The sequence below is a fragment of the Felis catus genome, chromosome X, assembly GCF_018350175.1.
Source record: "Felis catus isolate Fca126 chromosome X, F.catus_Fca126_mat1.0, whole genome shotgun sequence".
Lineage (NCBI taxonomy): Eukaryota > Metazoa > Chordata > Mammalia > Carnivora > Felidae > Felis > Felis catus.
The window spans coordinates 4348326-4370292 of record NC_058386.1 but is presented as its reverse complement, the minus strand read 5'-3'; the positions used below and the strand labels follow the sequence as shown (position 1 = coordinate 4370292).

At 40.3% G+C, this 21967-nt stretch overlaps 1 protein-coding gene across 5 annotated transcripts in view; it reads left to right on the top strand.

Annotated features, from left to right (window-relative positions):
• The window catches only part of LOC101082722 (pseudouridine 5'-phosphatase), a 483897-nt gene that overhangs the window by 159969 nt on the left and 301961 nt on the right, over window positions 1-21967 (top strand). For 4 of the 5 annotated variants that reach the window (XR_006593104.1, XR_002739909.2, XR_006593103.1 and 1 more), the window contains exon 4: window positions 17078-18204. The gene's annotated coding sequence lies outside the window, so the exon portion shown is untranslated. Of the gene's footprint in view, window positions 1-17077; window positions 18205-21351; window positions 21419-21967 lie in introns of all 5 variants that reach the window. The other variant, XR_002739910.2, reaches the window with a different exon arrangement.

Sequence of the window (21967 nt, the reverse complement as noted above, 5' to 3'; positions counted from 1 at the left end):
TAAATGTTTAGTAGAATTCCCCTGGAAAGCCATCTGGCCCTGGACTCTTGTTTTTGGCAGATTTTTGGTTACTAATTCGATTTCCTTACTGGTTATGGGTCTGTTCAAATTTTCTATTTCTTCCTGCTTCAGTTTTGGTAGCGTATATATGTTTCTAGGAATTTGTCCATTTCTTCCAGATTGTCCATTTTATTGGCATATAATTGCTCATAATATTGTCTTCTTGTTTTTCTTTTGTGTTGGTTGTGATCTCTCCTCTTTCATTCTTGATTTGATTTATTTGGGTCCTTTCCTTTTTCTTTTTGATCAAACTGGCTAGTGGTTTATCAATTTTGTTAATTCTTTCAAAGAACCAGCTTCTGGTTTCATTGATCTGTTCTAGTGTGTTTTTTTTGTTTTGTTTTGTTTTGTTTTTTGTTTTTTGTTTTTTGTTTTTTTTTGGTTTTGATAGCATTAGTTTCTGCTCTAATGTTTTTATTTCCTGTCTTCTGCTGTTTTTGGGTTTTATTTGCTGTTCTTTTTCCAGCTCCTTAAGGCGTAAGGTTAGGTTGTGTGTCTGAGATCTTTCTTCCTTCTTTAGGAAGGCCTGGATTGCTATATACTTTCCTCTTATGACCACCTTTACTGCATCCCAGAGGTTTGGGGTTGTGGTGCTACCATTTTCATTGACTTCCATATACTTTTTAATTTCCTCTTTAACTTATTGGTTTCCCATTCATTCTTTAGTAGGATGGCAAGTATTTGTTACCTTTCCAAATTTTTTCTTGTGGTTGATTTTGAGTTTCATAGCATTGTGGTCTGAAAATATGCACAGTATGATCTCGATCTTTTTGTACTTGCTGAGGGATGATTTGTGTCCCAGTATGTGGTCTATTCTGGAGAATGTTCCATGTGCACTGGAGAAGAATGTATATTCTGCTGCTCTAGGATGAAATGTTCTGAATATATCTGTTAAGTTCGTCTGGTCCTGTGTGTCATTCAAAGCCATTGATTCCTTATTGATTTTTTTATTAGATGATCTGTCCATTGCTGTGAGTGGGGTGTTGAAGTCTCCTACTTTATGTTTGTGATTAATTGATTTATATATTTGGGTGCCTCCACATTTGGTGCATAAATGTTTACAATTGTTAAGTCTTCTTGGTGGATAGACCCCTTGATTATGATATAGTGCCCTTCTGCATCTCTTGATACAGTCTTTATCTTAAAGTTTAGATTGTCTGATATAAGTATGGCTACTCCGGCTTTCTTTTGTTGACCATTAGCATGATAGATGGCTCTCCATCCCCTTTTTTTCAATCTGAAGGTGTCTTTAGTTCTAAAGAGTTTCTCTTGTAAACAGCACCTAAATGGATCTTGTTTTCTTATCCTTTCTGTTACCCTATGTCTTTTGATTGGAGCATTGAGTCCATTGATGTTTAGAGTGAGTACTGAAAGATAATGAATTTATTGACATTATGATGCATGTAGAGTTGGAGTTTCTGGTGGTGTTCTCTGGTTCTTTCTGATCTTTGTTGCTTTTGGTATATATATTCATTCATCTTTTCTCCCCTCAGAGAGTCCCCCTTAAAGTTTCTTGCAGGAGTGGTTCAGTGGTCACAAACTTTAATTTTTGTTTGTCTGGGAAACCTTTTATATCTCCTTCTGTTTTGAATGACAGCCTTGCTGGATAAAGAATTCTTGGCTGCATATTTTTTCTGACTCAGCACACTGAATATATCCTGCCACTCCTTTCTGGCCTGCCAAGTTTCTGTGGATAGGTCTGCTGCAAACCTGATATGTCTTCCCTTGTAGGTAAGGGACTTTTTTTTTCCCTTTCTACTTTCATGATTCTCTCCTTGCCTGAATATTTTGTGAATTTGACTATAATATGCCTTGTTGAGGGTTGGGTTTTGTTGAATCTAATGGGAGTCCTCTGTTCTTCCTGGATTTTGATGTCTGTGTCTTTCCACAGGTTAGGAAAGTTTTCTGCTATGATTTGCTCACATAACCCTTCTACCCCTGTTTTTCTCTCTTCGTCTTCTGTGACCCTGTGATTCTGATGTTGTTCCTTTTTAATGAGTCACTGATTTCTCCAATTCTTAAGTCGTGCTCTTTTGCCTTAATCTCCCTCTTTTTTCTGCTTCATTATTCTCCATAAGTTTGTCCTCTATATCGCTGATTCTCTGTTCTGCCTCGTCCATCCTTGCCACCGCTGCATCCATCTATGATTGCAGCTCAGTTATAGCATTTTTAATTTCATCTGGCTATTTTTTACTTCTTTTATTTCTGCAGAAAGGGATTCTAATCTATTTTCAGCTCCAACTAGTATTCTTATTATCGTGATTCTGAATTCTGTTTCAGACATCTTGCTTGTATCTGTGTTGGTTAAATCCCTGGTTGTCGTTTCTTCGTGCTTTTTCTTTTGGGGTAAATTCCTGCATTGTGTCATTTTGAAGGGAGAAAAGGAATTAATGAGGTAGAATAATTGAAAGTAAAAAAAAGTTAAAATTAAAAAAATACTAAAATTAAATATTAAACACACAGACACAAATCGAATAAATGATGCTAGATTCTAGGTGTGTTTTGGTCTGGGTGTTGAAGGTGGTTTGACAGATTAGAGAAAAAAAAGGGGGGGGGGAAGAAAAATAGAAAGGAAATCGTTTGAGAATTTTAAAAATGTTAATTCAGTGAAGTAGACTAAAATGAGATGATGGAAGTAAAGTAGAATTTGAAAAAAATATACACAATAGTAAAGAATATAGTAGAAAAATTAAAGAAAAACACTTAATAAAAATTAAAAATAAATATGAATTTTTTCTTTTTCTGTATTCATGAAAAAGAAAAGAAACAAAAAAGAGAACAAAAGAAAAAACGAAAAAAAGGAAATTGTTTGACAGTTTGACAAGGTGAATACACTGAAGTAGACTAAAGTAAAATGATGGAAGTAAACTAGAATTTGAAAAAATTTACACAAAAGTAAAAAATATAGTAATACAAATTAAAGAAAAATATTTTTAATAAAAATTGAAAATAAAAATTAATTTTTTCTCTTCCTGTATTCAAAAAAAAGAATAGAAGTATAAAAGAAAAAAAAAGAAAGAAAATTGAATAGATGAACCTGCTAACAGATTGAAGTAAGACTGAAATTACTTCGTTTTCCCCTAGAGGTCTGTCTATGTACTGCTGTATTCTCCATAAACTAAGCCGGCAGTGAGACTTGTGGTCTTGAGAGCGAAGGTGGCCCAGTTGGGCGGGACTCAGTGTAACTGCTCTGTTCTCCACTAGATGGCACTGCTAGCCTACTGGGGTGGATTGTTGAGGCTCTCCTCAGTGCGTCTGCACATGCACGAGAGTGGTGAAAATGGTGCCACTCAGCTACCTAGTCTGTTCTCCCAGGTCAGCAATCGTGCACTGTCCTCTGTCTTCAGCTTCCATCCACTGCCCGCTTTTGCACTCTGTGACCAGGCCCCAGGGAGTACCTCTTTCCTGAGTTTTGTCTCAGATGTGGTTGTTTTCCTGGCCCCTTACTTATGAAGGATTGCGGCTTTGACCCATTCTGCCCCTCTGCGGGAGGGTCTCACCGAGCACTGGCCGAATGAGCAATGGCCGAATGTTGGCTGCACCCAGGAACGCTTGCTGGACCCTGCTGCTGCCGGTGCCCCGAGACTATGGCCCAATGCCAGCCCACCCCACAAAAAGTTCCCGGGACGGTGTAGCAGCAGAGTTTCAGGGATTATGGAAAATCACAACTCACATCTGGCACCAGGCTTCACCCTCAACAACCTTGCCCCAGCACCAGCGAATGTGGCCATTTTCTGGGGTCTCCTGGGTCCAGGTGGCTTCAACAGTCTCTACCAAATGTCCTTCTGGCAGTGGAACTGCTTTTTCCCGTGTGGCCCAAGAACCTCCTGGACCCCCCTCTGTTCCTGGGGATACGTCCTTCCCACCAGAGCACCGCCAGGTATCGAGCTGCAGAGTTGCAGCCTTTGCACTCCCCTTGTTTACAGTCTTAATGGAATTTAAACCCTCTCCTCTCTCCTTTCTCCCTTTTTAGTTTAGTCCCTGTGGCTGTTTCCAATTTTCCACTTTCTCTCCAGCTGCTTTTGGGGAGGGGTGCTTTTCCCGTATTCTCTCCCCATCGCAGTCTCCATCCTCTCTCTGCCCACAAAAGTGGCTCCCTACCCTCTGCAGCTTCTCGCTCCCCAAATTCACTTCTCTGCGCTGCATACCTGCTGAATTCTGTGGTTCAGGTTGTGCAGATTGTTGTGTTGATCCTCCAATCAGTCTCTTCCACTTGAGTTTTGTTCTGCCTTTAAGATGTTTCTCTTGGGGTGCCTGGGTGGCTCAGTTGGTTGAGTGGCCAACTTCAGCTCAGGTCATGATCTCGCAGTCTGTGAGTTTGAGCCCCACGTCGGGCTCTGTGCTGACAGGTCAGAGCCTGGAGCCTGCTTCGGATTCTGTGTCTCCCTCTCTTTCCGCCCCTTCCCTGCTTGCCCTCTGTGTCTCTCTTTCTCAACCACAAATGAACATTTAAAAAATTGGGGGAAAAAAGAGACTGTGGATGGCTTTGAGTAGTATGGTTTAAAAAAAAAAAGAATTTTTTCTTGCCTGTCATGCAGGTTAGTATCTTGTTTGTGACTGCCTAAATCGGCTGCTTAGATAACCTGCCATTGCCCATTATTTTCACCATGTATTTCATACATTTTAAAGAATCATTTAAAATAGGAAAAAGGAGTGGCAGAAATATTCCGTTTATACCATCGTCTGAGAAGAGAGGAATTTGAGACTGTGATAAACATAAACAAAGGACATCTATTTGAAAGCAAAAAGATGTTCATCACCCAGAAACATAAAGTGTCTATGTGCCCTGGATGTACCTAAATGTCACATTTATGCTAATGAGGCCCATTATATTTTATTTTTACTTGGAGCAAAAACTGAAGTTTAAGTAGCTGCCAAGTTGTTGAGCTTGAAGGTGATGCTTTGTGTTTCCAGGGACATAATTGCTGTTGCACTGTGTGTACTTGTCTACTCACCTGATGCCCAAGTTCAAAATAAAGGCCATGGAAAGAACATGAAACTTGATCTCAGGAAAATTAGCTCTCCTGCTCACTAGCTGACAAATTGTGTGTGCCTCTCTGGATCCTGGTCTCAGGTCCTCAGTCTGGAAAGTAAGGGAGCTGGAGTTAGATCCTAAGAGTACTTCCCATTTCAAAATTCCCTGGCATTACTTATCCACAGGAGGACATAAAAGAATGCCAGAAATAGGAAGCAAGCTACAACAGGCTGAGTCTGTTTGTTGCCAAGCAGGTGTCTCTGGGTTTGTGAACACAGAGAAGAGGGCAGCAAAGAAATGGTCCCATGACAGGCACCTGGGTGGCTCAGTCGGTTAAGTGTCCGACTTCAGCTCAGGTCATGGTCTCACGGTTCGTGAGTTCAAGTCTATGCATTCAAGCCCTGACAGCTCAGAGCCTGGAACCTGCTTTGGATTCTGTGTCTCCCTCTCTCTCTGCCCCTCCCCCACTTACAATCTGTCTCTGTCTCTCTCAAAAATAAACATTAAAGATATTAAAAAAAAAAAAAAAGAAAGAAATGGTTCCATGAGAATTGAAACAAAGGAAATCCAGAGTCCTTCCAAGAACCTCGGAAAGCTGCGTTCATCAGGACACATGCACTTTTTTACGTTCATAAAGACCGCATTTGAAGTAGTCCTTGAAAACTGAGGGGAAAAAAAGCCACGTTGAGTGATGTCAACCATCTGAATATTGTCAGCCTTAATATGTGAAAACAAGTGTGATCAAATTTGTGTTGCTCCTCCCACCCCAAGGCCTATTATATCCTTGTATGAAATGAGAAGAATATGAAATCGTTTCTCTAATTAGGCCAATTCATCTCAACAACCGACCAACATGTGCTGTGTGAGTCAACGCTCACGGAATTAGCAGTCTCGTAGGAGATACGGACCCAAAAGCAAAAATATTAAAACCATGTAAGGGACCCATATGTAATTGTAAGGCAATTAGTGGAGGTGATTAGCATATTGTATTTGTTTTATATTTCACAATTTTAGAAACAAACAGAAATAACAAATTTCTCACCGGTAATCTTAGCTACAGATATCTCTGCTGTCCTGACCAAAGCAATGGAAAACAACAAAGAGAAGGACAGTGTTAAAGTTCAATTTCATGTTTGATGAGGTGAAGAAACACGCAAGTGATGAACCACGATGTATGAAGAAAGTCTCCTAATTTAAGTAAAACTTGGACAGTGTCAAGGGGGATGCCAGAGGAGGGGAGACACCTCCAATATGTTCTTCAGGGTGGGTGGCAAAGCCCAAAAGGCAAAACTTTGTTGGAAAAAAGCAAATCAGGGATGCCGAGGCAGGATGCAGAAAAGAAGCAGGGGGCACACGATTCGTCAAGGAATTGTGTGGTCGCCAGGTGGTTACGAGCGTAGCGTGACAGAACAGAGTTTAAAGATGGTAGCAACTCTGCTCTGCTGATCATGCTGAGAAAAATGGGTGAGGTTTTCACGACTCACTCCCACAAAAACGACGGGTTTTGAGATGAGGAGGCCCCCTACCAACTGTGAGTAAGGCTACATTATAATGCACAGTATTGATGGGCAAACATGCTTGGAGGCCACAAAAACAGGCATAGAGTGTCTAAGTTGTATATAACGGTACTCTGAAACACAATGGGAAAGTACTATAGAAAAAAAATTAAAATATGGAAGAGGAGATTTGACAAGAAATGGCAAGGAGGGTCACATAACCAGGGAGGAATCTAAAACCTTCCATGCACTTGTTGGCGTTTTGTAGGGAATTATCATTTTCAGAGAGACAGGTAGCTTTCTTTTTGAAAAATGCAGAGGCACCAGGTGGCTCAGTTGGTGAAGCGTCCGATTTCTGTTCAGGTCATGATCTCACAGTTTGTGAGTTTGAGCCCTGTGTCAGGCTCTGCGTGGACAGCTCAGAGCCTGGAAACTGCTTTGGATTCTATGTCACCCTCTCCCTGCCCTCCGTCCCTCCCTCCCTCCCTCCCTCTCTCTCTCTCTCTTTCTCTCTCTCAAAAATAAATAAACATTTAAAAACGTGTAACATGAAAATCAAAAATAAGACGTTCATTTACATGTGGAGCAAGAACAGAGACTGGACAGGCAATTTTCCAAAAGAAAAACATGACCGCGCAATGGCAAGTAATCCTAATGGATACAGGAAAGCTGACATTTCAACAGAGATTGTGATCATCACAAAGAAGCCATCTGAGTGAACTCAGAACATGGGCCAAATATGAGAGGATGGGCACAGAACCAATCCAGGAATATAAAGCCTTTGCAGAAATTTTTAAGAAAAGCGTTAAGAAGTCTTAAGCCCAGGGCACCTGGCTGGCTCAGTTGGTAGAGCATGCAACTCTTGATCTTGGGGTCACGAGTTTCAGCCCCACATTAGGTGTAGAGTTACATTAAAATAAGAGAATTAAGGGGCGCCTGGGTGGCGCAGTCGGTTAAGCGTCCGACTTCAGCCAGGTCACGATCTCGCGGTCCGTGAGTTCGAGCCCCGCGTCGGGCTCTGGGCTGATGGCTCGGAGCCTGGAGCCTGTTTCCGATTCTGTGTCTCCCTCTCTCTCTGTTCCTCCCCCATTCATGGTCTGTCTCTCTCTGTCCCAAAAAAAAAACAAAAAAAAAAAAAAAAAAAAAAAAAAAAAAAAAAACGTTGAATAAAATAAGAGAATTAAATAATTAAGTAAAGCATTTAAAACTATGAAAGATATCAGAAGAGCTCTTGAGTTCAACTGTGTAGCTAGAAGAAGGAGAGAAGACCTCACTTAGTGTTCTCTGGAATAGTCTAGCTAAAAAATATGAGGTCTTCACAGGTACTTCTCAGGGTTGACTGAAAACTATGCTCTAAATCTTTCTCCCACAGAGCCCAGGTAGACAGTTCTCGTGAATTCTTTATGGCTGCCACTGTCCTTTCTGTCTGCCAATGTTCCTCTCAACTTTCTTTTACCCAAAGCCACACTATAGTGTAAACAGTCATTTCTGTTTGCCAATTTAATGATAGTCCTGGAGAGAAGGATATATATTATTTTGTTGTTTAACAGCTTGAGAAATCATCAGTAAGAGGAAGTATATAGGCTATAATAAACTTGGGAAGTAAAAAGAAATGTCTCCATCCTATGGCATCTAACTACTTCTCCTTTACTCTGGAGTACTTCGCATCTATCCACCTTCTCCAGACATTTGTCTCTTTAGGAAAACTTAACACTGTCTTTAATCCTCTTATGAAGTACAGATGGAGGAGTTTAAGAAACAAATACCTGTTTTTTACTGACTTGTTCCCTCAAAAAGGCTACCAAATCCCAAGGGAGAACAATAGGTAGGAATTAGCTCTGCTCAAGGAACTGCTTGTACTCAAGTAATGGACATTTTGGGGGAACCCTCACAGCTTCTTGACAACAAGCTTAGTAGTTGCCCTCTGCAACACCAAATTTCCCTTGGATCCTTGCTTCTAAAATTATGTGATGGCTGTGGTCTTTTCACAACTCACCACAATTAACTGCAATAACAAATTAGTCTTAACTTTAAATATTTCCTCCCATAATTCGTTTTTATTTTTACTTTTCTCTGTTTTCCATAATTATTTTCCATAATTGTTTCACATCCTCTTCCTTGTCTGATTTTTTGACTACTAATCTCCTCAAATCAAACAAAACCAAACAAGCAGTTATTTGCAGAAAACCCCAGAATGGGATGATTGTGGCTGGCCAAACCAGCCAAAAGATGAAGAGAGCTACCAATAATTATGGTCTTTCATAATATCAGGGTGTTCCACAGAGAGAACTTTAAATTCTGTCTTGTCACCTAAGCAATGATAAGAACCATTGACTAATTCTTTCATAGCAAGACAGACTATATCTTGGACTTTTATATTGCTTCCTCTGCTCTGTCCTTGAGAGTAACTTGCACACAGGTAATTGTGAAACTAACATTTAGAAGAACATTAAAATCTCAAGACTGTGAGGAGATTAGAAGGGGAAACCAGTTGTGGAGAAAGGTGTTCTAACTTTCAAATTTTGCTTCTCAAATTCATGAAAGAGCTCACCAGTTGTGTGGACTGATTATCAGTGGCAATGTTGAGAAGTCATTTATAAGGAGCAGAGATTTCCATCCAGGAAATCGGAAGTGACCAAATGTTCTGATTTTTAAAAGACCAAGAAGAAGATGAATTGCACAAATGTGTGAGCAAGAAATGTGGGGTGTTTGACAATGTCAAATGTCATGAGGAGGTCTAGCAGGGATAGTGGAAGACACTGGATTTGATGATTAGAACTCACATGAGATCACCAACAAAGCGTTTAGCTCTGAGAGAACATGAGCTTAATGTCATCCCTAAGGATAATTTGGAAATGGACTATTTTAAAGGCTAGTTGGTGAGCACTTAAATTAGAAAGTGGAGGTCACCATGAGTCAGGGTGGGCTCATTATGAACAAATCATGCCAGACTAAAATCATTTCACTGGATTGATAAACTCGAGAAATGTGGTAGGCTTGAAGGATAGTATCTTCATTTGAGCAAAATTTTGACAAAGTTTTTTAATCATAGCTTTGAGAACTGGATGAAAATACAAATAAGATCAGGTTAAACTTTTGAAATTAAAGATTAAGGGAGGGATGTCCAACTGGAGGATTGTTTCTCTTGGTCTCTCTCTCGTTTGCTCATTGGTCCTCTCCCATGGATATTTTAGTTAATGACTTGGATGAAGAAATGGATAGTCTGCTGATCAGGGTTACAAAGTAGGGGAAGCTGGGATGATTAGCTAATGGATTGAGTGATACACTTGAGACCAAAATAAGCCAGGGCTATTGCTGTGCTGGATTGATGAAATGAATCTAATAAGATGGAGACTGATATCAGCAAAGTACGCGGTCAGATATGCCAGCCTCTCAAGTAACAACTTGAGGAGATAAGACTCAATAAATGTATAATAAAAATAACCAGACATTTTAATTGACTGTCAGGGCAATATGAGTCTTCAGTGTAATCCATCTAACAACAACAACAAGAAAAACTTCTCTAACTTCACACAATTACAATATAAATTATCTGTTGAACATGATGAAAGGAACCCTCACTTTAGGTGATTGCATTTGTTAGGTTAATACAAAGCATGGTAACTTCTTAAAAATATTCCTTGATATTTACATATGCACCTTTCCAATTAACAACAAAATTTGATAAACCATGTAACTTTTGGACAGGAAAAATTAATTTATTGGGTGTGTCATTAGAAACTCTACTGAGCAGGGGCGCCTGGGTGGCGCAGTCGGTTAAGCGTCCGACTTCAGCCAGGTCACGATCTCGCGGTCCGGGAGTTCGAGCCCCGCGTCAGGCTCTGGGCTGATAGCTCGGAGCCTGGAGCCTGTTTCCGATTCTGTGTCTCCCTCTCTCTCTGCCCCTCCCCCGTTCATGCTCTGTCTCTCTCTGTCCCAAAAATAAATAAACGTTGAAAAAAAAAAAAAATTTTAAAAAAAGAAACTCTACTGAGCAGATAACACCCACAGAGTTGTGCAGTTTTGTCCTAAGCACCCGATAATATGCTTCCAGAGACAGACATCTGTGGTAGTGAGGAACCAAAAAGTAGACACATGAATGAGTGGAAGAAAGATGAAAGAAAGCAAGAAAGCAAGAAAGAAAAGACACGAGGACCTAGTGGAAATAGGGAGGGGAATGAGAATGAAAGAGGGATAGGGTAGGGAGACAGACCTGTACTTGAACCATTGAACCTTCCTTTTTTTTTTTTTTCAATTCATATTAGTTAACATATAGTGTAGTATTGGTTTCAGGAGTAGAGCCCAGTGATTCATCACTTACATATAATACCCAGTGCTCATCCCAACAAGTGCCTTCTTATGCCCATCACTCGTTTAGTCCATGCCCATACCCAACACCCCTCCAGCAATCCTCAGTTTGTTCTCTGTATTTAAGAGTCTCTTATGGTTTGCCTCCCTCTCTGATTTTATCTTATTTTCCCTTTGCTTCCCCTATGTTCATCTGTTGTGTTTCTTAAATTCCACATATGAGTAAAATCATATGTTTGTCTTTCTCTGACTTATTTCACTTAGCATAATGCACTCTAGTTCCATCCACATTTTGCAAATGTCAGGATTTCATTCTTCTTGACCTCCAAGTAATATTCCATTGTGTATATACACATATCATATCTTATTATCTATTCATTAGACAGTGAATATTTGAGCTCTTTCCACAATTTGGCTATTGTCCATAACACTGCTATAAACATTGGGGTGCATGTGCCCCTTCAAATTGTCATTTTTGTGTCTTTTGGATAAATACCTAGTAGTGCAATTCCTAAGTCAAAAAATCTATTTTTGATTTTTTGAGGAATCTCCATACTGTTCTCCAGAGTGGCTTCACCAGTTTGCATTCCCACCAACAGTGCAAGGGTGTTCCCCATTTCTGCATATCCTTGCCAACATCTGTTGTTTCCCGAGTTGTTGATTTTAGCCATTCTGACAGGTGTGAAGAGATATCTCATTGTGGTTTTGATTTGTAATTCCCTGATGATGAGTGATGTTGGCATCTTTATGTGTCTGTTGGCCATCTGGATGTCTTCTTGGGAAAATTGTCTATTTGTGTCTTCTGCCTATTTCTTCACTGGATTGTTTGTTAGGTGTTGAGTTTGATAAGTTCTTTATAGATTTTAAATACTAACCCTTTATCAGATATGTCATTTGCATATATCTTCTCCCCTTCCATTCTTGATGATTCACATACTTGGTGACTTTTCTATATTCTGTATGCAGACTTCTGAGTACAGTTAATGATGCCTCACATGCTGTAGCTAGAGTACTTTATCTCAGACAGAACCTTCCTCATTGCACACTGTGCTTTCCCTTTGTGGCATTTAACACAACAGTAAGTAACCATGGGAGTACTTATCCCTTTTCCCCTCTAGACACTAAGGTAGGTCCATGGGAACATACACTATGTCGTTCTCTTTCGTCACTGTATTCTTAACACGTAGTATGTAGGCATACATAAGCATGTGCTTAGCACTCTATAAACATATTTGAATTAATTTTTGAACATTGCTCTATAATTCAGTAACTTTCCCACAAGGTGGAAAATTTTTAAACAGAAAATATAATGAAAAGAAAAATACATTTCAGGGGCGCCTGGGTGGCGCAGTCGGTTAAGCGTCCGACTTCAGCCAGGTCACGATCTCGCGGTCTGTGAGTTCGAGCCCCGCGTCGGGCTCTGTGCTGACAGCTCAGAGCCTGGAGCCTGTTTCCGATTCTGTGTCTCCCTCTCTCTCTGCCCCTCCCCCGTTCATGCTCTGTCTCTCTCTGTCCCAAAATAAATAAACATTGAAAAAAAAATTTAAAAAAAAAAGAAAAGTACATTTCATGTTAACATGTGAATGTACAGGCAACAAAGGAAAAATACATTCTCTTAAGGTAATACATGGAATGTTTATGAAAATTGAATGCTTAGTTCATAAAGCAGGTGGTCAATAAATCTCATCAGGCTTGTATCATATGAGTCACATTCTCTCTCCATAATGCATTAAGTTAGAAATGAAGAATAAAGAGTTAAGTAGAAAACCTCCATATTTTAGATTTTTAAAGCACGTGTTTTAAAAAATTGATGGGTCAAAAAGAGATCATAATGGAACAGAAGATATAGATAAACAACAATAATACTATATACTTTAAAAAGGGGAGATACTATAGAGTAGTATCTAAAGGGAAATTTAAAATCTTAAGTGTTGATGTTAGGAGAGACAATAAGACAAACACCAATGAGTTGAACATGTAGCATAGGGCATTAGAAAAAGAACAACAGATTAAACTTCGCCGAACCAGAAAGAATAAAATAGTAAGACTGGAAAACCTCTGGCAAGATTGATTAGGAAGGACAGAAAGAGAATATGAGAAATACAGTATTAGAATAAAAAAAGATAAAGGATAGAAACTGCCAAGATCAAGAAAATAATAGGGGCGCCTGGGTGGCGCAGTCGGTTAAGCGTCCGACTTCAGCCAGGTCACAATCTCGCGGTCTGTGAGTTCGAGCCCCGCGTCGGGCTCTGGGCTGATGGCTCGTGGAGCCTGTTTCCGATTCTGTGTCTCCCTATCTCTCTGCCCCTCCCCCGTTCATGCTCTGTCTCTCTCTGTCCCCAAAAAAATAAAAATAAAACGTTGAAAAAAATGTATTAAAAAAAAAGAAAATAATAAAATGATAGTGTTAATTTCGCACCAATTAAAAAATGTAAATTTTCAAAATCCTAGAAAGTTATAACTGACTCAAGAAGAAACATAAATTGTATTTATTTATTTATTTTTCAAAATTTTTTTCAATGTTTCACTTATTTTTGAGAAAGAGAGAGAGAGACAGAGTATGAGCTGGGGAGGGCAGAGAAAGAAGGAGACACAGAATCCGAAGCAGCCTTGATGCTCTGAGTTGTCAGCACAGAGCCCAATGCGCAGCTCAGACTTGTGAACCACGAGATCATGACCTGAGCTGAAGTTGGATGCTCAGCCAACGGAGCCACCCAGGCACCCCAATTTATTTATTTATTTATTTATTTTTAAAGTTTATTTATTTAAGCAATCTCTACACCTGACATGGGGCTCGAACTCATGACCCCAAGATCAAGAGCCACACAGTCTACCAACTCAGCCAGGGGCCCCAAGAAACAGATAAATTTTTAAAACTGAGCGGCGCCTGGGTGGCTCCGTCGGTTAAGCGTGGACTTCGGCTCAGGTCATGATCTCGCCCTTTGTGCTGACAGTTCAGAGCTTAGAGCCTGCTTCGTATTCTGTGTCTCCCTCTCTCTCTGCCCCTCCACCACTCACACTCTATCTCTGTCTCTGTCTCTCTGTCTCTCTCAAAACAATAAATATTTTTAAAAAATTTAAAAACTGAAAGACCTGTAACCACATGATTTTATACGTTGATTCTAGCAAACTATCAACAAATAATTCCAAACCAATACAACTCTTCCCAAAACCAGAAAACTAAGGAACTTCTCTCAACTCATTTTATGAGGCTACCTAACTTTAATAGCCAGGTTATCCAAGGAGAATAAATTTTATCAAATCTAAGAACAAACATCTTAAAATAATAATAAAATAATCTAGCAATGTATAAAGAATAATAATTACATGGAATAATTGGGGTTATCTGAGAAATACAATGCTGAATTAATATTAGAAAGATCAATCTATTAATCACCAGATAAAAACCTATATAATCATTTTGATGGATTGAGAAAAAGCAGTTGATAAAGTCAATATTCCTGACTTTTTCTTTTTCAAGGACGTCCTTACCAATTAGGGACAGAAAGCAACTTTCCTACCCTGATAAACATCATTTAAAACAAAACCGACTTGAAATATAATTAATAGTGAAAAGGTAAATGTATTTTTGTTTAAGATCAGGAATAAGAATGCTTTTTATTACCACCTCCTTTCAGCTTTTTTATGGGAGGTACTAAAGTCCAGCTCAATAAAATAAGAAAAAAATCAAAATCTTTGAAGTTTATAAAGGAAGGAGCTGTTATCCTTCAGAGCTTATTCATTTTCTACCTAGAAAACTTCAAACCTCAAAGAATAGTTAGATAAATTGTTCAAACCAATGAGGTTTTACCAAGGTTGCAGGATACAACATAAATATTCACCATCACTTATTTATCAGTATAATGGCAATAATTAGAACAGACATTTTTAGAAAATACCTTTCACAAAGGCACACAAATACAAGGAATTAGTAATGAATAGAATAAAACTAGTGCAAAGACTTTTATAAGGAAATTGTAAACATACATTGAAAAATAATAAGATAAAAATAAATGAAGCATTAAATATAACTGATGCCAGTGTTAGAGAGTGCCTTTCACCCTAAGGCCATTGGTCAGGACCAGTCAAAACTGCCTGGACCTTTAGTTAGTCCTGATCGGTCTGTAACTCCTGGTTTGCATCAGGAACCAGGAAATGCTATGATCTGTCTCTAGAAGGGATATCAAAGCAGGAGACTTGATACTTTGCTTCATATTCCAGTAAAATGGTTCATAGAATATGTGCATTTGAAAACACATGTTAAAAAGGGACGCCTGTCTGGCTCAGTCGGTTAAGCGTCCAACTCTTGGTCTGGGCTCAGGTCCTGATTTCACAGATCCTGAGATCAAGCCCCGCATCAGGCTCTGCGCTGCCAGCCTGGAACTTGCTTAGGATTCTTTCCCTCTCTCTCTCTCTCTCTCTCTCTCTGCCCTTCCCCTTTTCGCATGCACCCTCTCTCTCTCTCAAAATAAATAAATAAACTTTAAAATGTATGTCAAACAATTATATTCTGGCTTCTCATGCAGGATCCAGCTATACAATCAATTTATTTTAATTTATTTTATTTTTTTGAGAGAGCAAGCGAGCGAGCACAAGCATGGAAGGGCAGAGGGAGGAGAGAAAGAATCTTAAGCAGTCTCCACGTCCAGCTTGGAACCCGAGTGAGGCTCAGTCTCCCAACCATGAGATCGCAATCATGACTTGAGTCAAAATCAAGAGTTGGACACTTAGCCAATTGAGCCACCTAGGTGCCCCAGTACACAATCAAGTTTTTAAGCAAAGAAGTATCTCATCCATGATGAATTTGGTGACATTATTTTTTATTAATATATATTCCCCCTTGTATTCCATTCCTTAAATATGCCTTTTGTGCCTATAACATGACTCCCATTATAGTTGTATGCCTCTGTCTGTTTCCAAAGTGGTAACAGCTTACTTCATGTTTATTTTTTATCTACAGGGATTTGGGGGAACAAACTTACCCAACATCTAGAACACTACAATTGGGGAGGGAGGGAGACAAACTGTAAGAAACTCTTGAATACAAAGAATAATCTGAGGGTTGATGGGGGATGGGGGAGAGGGGAAAATGGGTGATGGGCACTGAGGAGGGCACTTGTTGGGATGGGCACTGGGTGTTGTATGTGAGCAGTGAACCACGGGAATCTACCCCCAAAAACCAAGAGCACGCTTTACACACCGTATGTTAGTCAACTTGACTATAAATTATATTAAAAAGGAAAAGAACTAAGCAAAATAAGAGAAGATACTTCCTACTGATCCTACATTGTGTTTATGTTGAAATACTTTAATTATAGTATATTGATTTATTCTATCAAATGCCTACTGGTTTAGCTGCAAGGAGACATCATTTGGAAGATAACATGCATATAATGCACTGTCAGATAACATGACACAAATTATTATAACATTATATTTTATACATTATTACATTATTTAACACTAAATATTCGATGATAGAATATTAATCTAGAAGCAAATCACAGCCATGATTCTGGAGGTTTTATGTCTTATCTAATGATTGCTTATCTTCTGCTTGTTCCGTCATATGTGACCATGAACGTGTCTGTTTTGAGCTTCTCCAGATCTTTAACAAGCAGTCCTATTTAGCATTGTTCTGAGGTCTAAGCCTGGACATCTAAAGTTCAGAGTTCATGAGGTTGGTGAATGGACTTGGTAATGCAAAGTGCACACAGTTCTCTCAAGAGACAGGAAACCAAGATTGTGAAATACAGTTCACATTTTCTTCTGTATCAAAATTCTTACCTTATGGTCTTAGTGACTTCTTAGTACTGTCATGACTGATCATCACAATCCATAAAAATATTCTTTGGCTAAGATGGTCCAGAATTGATTCTGAAAGGTTTTTTTTTTTTCTTCTTCTTTTGGTTTGTTATATCTTCTTTGTTGTTATTGTTGTTGTTTGAATCTAAGAGAATCATGTCATGTGATTTAATGTAAGAGAATTATTGTCATTCATAATCTGTCTTTGTTTAAACATCCTTACCAACATCGGACCTAAATTGAGTCAATTAATGCTATTTTCTCATCTGTTAATGGTGATTTAAATCTGGATTATGATAAAAATTTATTAAAAATAAGTTAAGACTAAAATTAAACTAGTGGCTATTTTATTTATTCCAAAATGTTAATGACACAGGGAAAAACAAATCCGTGTTTCCGTTGTTGATTCATGTTCTACTGTCTTTTCTTTCAGAAAGAACTTTGCATGGTGTTGCCCCCTGAAGATGGAATTCAGCATCAAAACCAGCTTGGTCTCCCTCAAAGAAACCATTGACGTGCAAAAGACCTCTAGGATGTAGCATTTCATCATATACTAGGGCTGCAGTGCACTCTGCAGAATTGGACTTGAAAAATGAAGAAGGTAGATGGAGGTTATAGTAAATTTCTGTCGCACTAAAAATTTCCTGATCCCACGGCCGTGGGGTTTGTTGGAATGTTGCATGTCCTTGAAGCACTGTTCACCAGGCTTGTGGGGCTGGAACACACGGAGAACTCATTTTGCTACGACAGGAGGTTGCCAGGCCCTGGAACCCAAACAGGCGTCCAGAAGTACTTTGACATCTTTCTCCCACATCCATGGTCACCATATTGCAAAATGGTGGTCCCACATTCATATTCTCATCCTGGATGCCATGATGTTTTCATCATGCTGACGTTCTTCGCCATGCTGCAGCTGTTCATGGCCTGGGACGATGAGGGCCTCAGCATTGTAGCATCAGTTAGTAGAGACTCTTTCTCCCTGCCTTTGGTTTATCAAATGACTGACTCAGGAGCAGCGGCACATGGACCCCCAAGCAAAGGTCTCAGGTGGCAGTCCCTGGAATGTTCTTGTTTCGATGGTCCTGAGAGTTTGCGGTTAGGTTTATATACCTTGCCTTAATGACTGAAGTGTCCAAAATCATAAATTCAAACTGTAATGGAAGAAAATAATAATTTATCTCATGACTGCAGTGAACATAGTCTGAGTCTCAGATTTATCCCCCTGATTATTCTTTAAACCAGAAAAGATATGTATCAACATAGAAATGGTCTTTTTTATGGGGAGCCAATTCCATGACTGTATGTACCATTGATTCTTGGTCACTGATGCCACTTTCCTATTCGTGGGACAAGGATGTTTTCCACAAAGCTCTCCCCTATAAGATAATGGCAGCTGATGCCTGAGCATCTGCATCTGGAAGTCTTGATATGAAAGTTTCTACCCCTCTTAGATGAGAGGTGGCCTGTGGTCCCCACAATGGGATCCAGTTCTTTCTGCCCATTCATGGAGTGACTTGGAGAACAGAAAGCTGGTTTGCTGAAGGACCACTCAGTAGAGAGGTAAGAAACTCATTTGTTTAAATGTAAGCTTAACTATGTCAAATATAGAAAAGCATGTGGGAAGATTTCTTTTACGGAGCACATTTCTGTTGCCTAGGATATGAATCCTTAAAGTCTTTCTAAGTAGTGATTGGAATTTACAAACAGAATCTTCCCTATTTTGCGTGGTTCCATGTGTGAAATGCCTTTTGAGTCAGTAATTATTTTGTTTGTATTCCATGGCTCAGACAATCAGAGGGGATGCTTTTCACCTTGATATTTTGGCTCCTAGAATGGTAGGTTAGGTACATGAGAAGCTTTCATTTTCATCCCAGGGATGTAACGTAGGGTTGAAATCTCTAAATAAGCAGTAGTAGGATGTCCCTTTGTTGCCACATTCTTCTTTTAATGAAACCCGGATTCAGAATTCTATAAGGAAGTAGCTGAGAGAATGATGTTTAACCTTCTTTCAAAAGGACTATTCTCAAGTCTCCTTGAGGGTATTTACGCCCAGGATTATACCAGGAGCTGCTGTGCACAGCTTCAGAGGCTTCCATTGTAGCCTACATAAATGGATTCACCAAGCCATGCCATTAACTTGGACCACCATCTTGTCAGTGATGTGACCTTGACCCTTGTAGGGGACGAATCTAGAAGTTTCTCTGACATGTATTGACCCCGTTCATCCTAAAAGTTTTCTCTCTTTTCCTCTAGTCTAACTTTATGGCTAAAAAGTTTGGCTTGTTAACTAAGCGTCTAAATTCGATCTTAAAAAATCTGAGATTGGAGCCACACGGCGAGTGCTGGTTATTTCCTTCTTGGAAAAGACAAATAATTGTTCTCGTGCGCAAGTTCATTTTATTTGTATTTATTTATTATTTTAATAGGAAGTCGTTTTTTATTTTTTTTTTTTTAGCATTTATTTTTGAGAGAGAGAGAGAGACACAGAGACACAGCATGAATAGGGGAGGGGCGGAGAGAGAGGGCGACACAGAATCTGAAGCAGGCTCCAGGCTCTGAGCTGTCAGCACAGACAACTGACATGGGGCTCGAACCCACGAACTGTGAGATCATGACCTGAGCCCGCATCAGACACTGAACCAACTGAGCCACCCAGGCACCCCGGGCAATTTCATTTTAGAAGACGCATGCAAAGAGGCCCAACACATGTGGCCAAATGGAAGTCCAGTCTATTCGGCATGCCACCATATCCCACCCCAGATGTATCATTTCTTCTCTGAAGTTTGCTGGAGGCCAGTGTCTGTGCATCTTTTGGCCCACTTCCCACCAATAGGGGTCCTCAAAATTATTTTTTCTGCCAAAAGGGAATATGTATTTCCAGAGGTCTTTTGCACCTACCTTCGTGCATTTTACACTATTTCACAACACAGCGTAATTATTGTATCAACTTTTAGTTTTAAATGGCATCATACCTTCCAATACCTCATTTTAGAAAATGGCGGCTTCATTGCTGTGTTAAGTCACAAATCTATTGATAAGAGCTACAGGTGTTTAGAAGAGAACTTTAAAATGACGTATATTTTTTTCATTCAGATTTGCTTAAACAGAGGAGAGTACTCTGTGTTTAGAGGCATGATTACCCTTCAATGTTATCAGACACAATAGATTGTGTCCCACAGTTGCACTAGGATTTAGAGGCTAATGAGGTTTTGCAAAGAGATCTATTCCAAAGAGCAGGTAAAGCCGGACTTCACTGCTAGGATGGACCTCCCACGGGGATGTTTCTTCATACCCTCCTTGGTGGCGGTGACCAAGAGAGTGTCAGCCGTGATGCAGCTGCTGAGAGACAATGACACATGTGGGCTTGGCGGATATGGATCACCAGGCTGTCCTGCTGTCTGCAGACAATGAGATGCAATGCACACATCCATTTCAAGACCAGATGTCTTTGGGGGAAATTTGTGTGAGCAGCATGGTTTATAATCCTACATCTCACCCTTTGTGTGCTGTTCCAGCCATTCATACTGGCTCTGCTCACCTGGACTCCAAGGCCTTCTCGTCACAGATGCTTTAGGAACACAGCTGTCTATTGGAGCCCCACAGTGGGTTTAAGAAAGGTAGTCAGTATATTTGGGGGAGTTGCTCATCTCAGTAAATCCTGGCCATGAGTCAATGACGTCGGCCAACACTGTGATATGTGAGCAGAATTTTGGTGACGACGAAGGGTAGTCTATTGGACATACAAGGCATAAAAGAGACGGAATCTGATCACCACTTACCCTCCACACCTTAGACACAGCCCCATATTAAGCCAGCCAGCCCCAGACTTAAGGGTTGACGGATAAATCAATCTTCTTTCCGCAGAGGATGGGTTCGAAGCACCACTGATCTCAAGATCATAGACTCCAAGCTATGGTCAGGAGATTCACACCTGCCTGCCTCTGAATGTTAAAACCACGTTTTAAGCTCCACATGGGAGCTGTGTTGTGGAGGAGTTAGAGAAGTCAGCTCCTCATATGTGTGGGGATCTTCATGGTGAGGTTTCTCCTTCATGCTCTGCTCCCGTATGGTCACATGGGACATCCAGGCGAAACTCATGCTTCCAATATCAGTGAAGCCTCTCTCTTATTTTGTCTCCTACAGAAGCCAAATTTCAGACTGGATTATTGAATCAATGCCCATATCCTTGGTTTTGGCGAAAAACTGCAGTCTTGGCTTTCTGTGGGGTCAGTCTTGCTTGGCCTCCAGTGATCCATTTAGCAATACGTAACTAACATACTGTTGAACCTACTAGATGGGTAATGCAGGGACAATTTGTTTTTGCTCTCTATTTCTTGGTTTCTTCATCCTTTTTTTTCTAAAAGTTTATTTATTTATTTTGAGGGAGGGGAGGGGCAGAGAGAGAGGGAGGGAGAGAATCCCGCACAGAGCCCAGTGTCGGGGTTCCAACTCATGAACCATGAGATCATGACCTGAGCCAAAACCAAGAGTCAGACCAACTGAGCCACCCAGGCGCGCCCAGTTTCCTCATCTTTCAAACCGAGATAATAATGGCTACCTCAGGGACTGTGGATGGTCCCTTCCAGAAAGTCTGGAATCCCCCAAATATGTAAAGTGAGATTTTCCCAGGGAACTCAGAAGAAGGACCCTCTGCCTAAGAGTTTGCATGCCACTTGTCTTGAAACTAGAGCTTTTCCTTGGTTCCAGGGTAAAGCAACCCAGACCTCAAAGGACCCCACCCAGAATGCAGAGTTTATTCATCCACGGATGTCAGGTGAGAACACATGCAGAATTACAATGATCTCGGGCCATGATAACATCTTCACAAACACCTGGAGATCCTCCTGATACTCCCCAGTACAGGGAAATAAATAGCTATTCTCTGTAAGTGTGAGAGTTCTGGGAAGCACAGTTCTCCTAACCTGTCATTGAACTTGGATAGTTCTTACCCCTTACTGTACATCAGCATGACACGGACAGCTTTTCTCAACATTCTTATCTTGAGGCTGTACCCCTGGTTAGTAACAACGGTGTTTCTGGGGTGGGACTGCGGCAGCAGTATTTGTAAAGATTCCTGGGTGATTCCAGTGTGCAGTGCAGGCTGAGACCATGGACTAGACTAGACCATGGACATCCCTTCCTTCCTGGATGATGAGCCCATCTGGTCATCACAACTGCATCTCTCAAAGCCTGGGTCCCTAGCGCCCAGGCTCCTGACCCAGCTTCTAACTGCTCTTCGCCTTCTGGGACATGTGTACCACAATGAACAAACACCTCCACTTTCTCAACCCTTCTTCTGTTGCTTGGTTTTTCCCTGGGGCCA